We start from the raw sequence: 2,005 nt of genomic DNA, 5'->3' as shown, positions 1-2,005 counted from the left end.
AGGAGGACAGTGGCTGGGAGTGAGGGCGGATGATGGGGTGGGAACTGGAAGGAGGGGAGTTATGGGGAAAAAAAAGAGGAACAAATGTAATCATCTGAACAATAAGGATTTAATTAAAAATTAAAAAGAAAAGGCATGTATGTTGAATTCACAAGTAAAACTGGATGAAATGACAAAAAAAAAAAATTGTGGTTATCCTTTGGGTTCTATACCATATCTCCCGTTATTTGTATTTTCCAAGTTTTCTAATTATATATCACATTTTTTACCATCAAGAACTTAAAGATGTTGTTTTAAATATTTAGAAAAATTAAGAAAATAAATCTAATAAAATAATGAGTCAGTAAATATTAAAAATAAAAACATAAATCAATTAATTTTAAAAACAAGAAATATTTATATTAAGTATGATTGTATTGACTATACGTAGTTACAAAGTCAATATAGTTATTATGGCAGTTATGATATTAAATGATATTAAACACATGCCCACATAAGACTTTCTACTTTTTTATCATTTCCACTTCTCTCACTCATATATTTCTGCATGATTCTTTTTTTATTTTTTTATCATTGAACCATCTTTGGTCCCTGAAAATGTTTCATTGTGCCCACTGGCTTGTCCATACTCAGACACACCCTGCTTCATCTTCTCCACAAAAATGTCCTTATTTACTAAGACACTCAGAGGGAAGAGCTCAGGTACATGTTGGTGCCTTAGGCTGAAATCTAGGATAGATAAATGATAGATAGATAATAGATAGATGGATAGCTAGCTAGCTAGATAGATAGATAAATAGATAGGCAGATAGATACATAGGGTGGAGGGCTGTTCAATAACATGATTGTAGCTGGACCTTTATCTAGAATCTAGATCCAACTAGATTCCAGACAGAACAGAGATTCCTTCCCATAAATCTTCTCAGAGACTGTCTGACCCTTCCCCTATGCCCCAGGAGTGCCATTTCCTGGAATAGGCTGTTGCCTTTCCCCAGGCAAGCATGTAAGGTTTTTTCTCCTTATCTGGGGCAGGCCATGCCTCAGTGCTCCATCCATCTTGCCCCGTCCTATATAACTCAGCATTTGCCATGTGGCATGGACGATATGCATGTTGCCGAGCTGCCGCACAAAACAAGCCTTATATGCAAACTCCCTTTATGAACTCTCAATGTTTTGACAGAGTTGTCAGCCTCTTTCTCTGGTCTCACAGCCCTGGGAAATTTTATGTGATTAGATGATATATAGATGATAGATAGATAGGTAGATAGATAGATAGATAGGTAGATAGATAGATAGATAGGTAGATAGATAGATAGATAGATAGATAGATGTAGATAGACAGACATAAGATATACTACATATATTAACACTAAGCCGTATGACAAATTTTTCTTGGAATATTAATTTTTTCTTTAAACAAAGTAATGATGAGAATCTGATGTCTCTTTGTCACTGAATACATCACCATCACTGGATGATAGGTAGAGTCTTGAGACTTTTGAACTACTCATGTTGGACATGGGGGAGGGACCAAGATGTTGAGATGTTGAGGTCTCCAAGGAATAGGTAGGAGTAGATCCCTAAGAAAACCTGGCACTATTCCCAGTAAATATATTAGCAGTTGGCTATGCTGAAAATACTCCTCTCATATCATATTGTGATGGGCATGCACGCTTAGCATCATGTAGTGAAATGGGTATAGATATGTAACCTTTAACTGACGTAAAGAAAATTTTGTAACTTCTTTGTACTTTATGTATCTTGATGTCAATCTGTACGCTCCAGCCAAGCGTTACACCTGTTTCTACTAAACTTTCAAAGAGTAGGTAGTTTCCACTGGATTGATCAAAGAATGGGTTGTGGTTAAAAGCTCCAGCCAGGGCCGAAACCGGTTTGGCTCAGTGGATAGAGCATCGGCGCCTGCGGACTGAAGGGGCCCAGGGTCGATTCCGGTCAAGGGGATGTACCTGGGTTGCGGGGCCATCCCCAGTGGGGGGGGGGCCGG

Source organism: Myotis davidii, unplaced genomic scaffold (genome assembly GCF_000327345.1).
Source record: "Myotis davidii unplaced genomic scaffold, ASM32734v1 scaffold972, whole genome shotgun sequence".
Lineage (NCBI taxonomy): Eukaryota > Metazoa > Chordata > Mammalia > Chiroptera > Vespertilionidae > Myotis > Myotis davidii.
This window is presented reverse-complemented; position numbering follows the sequence as displayed.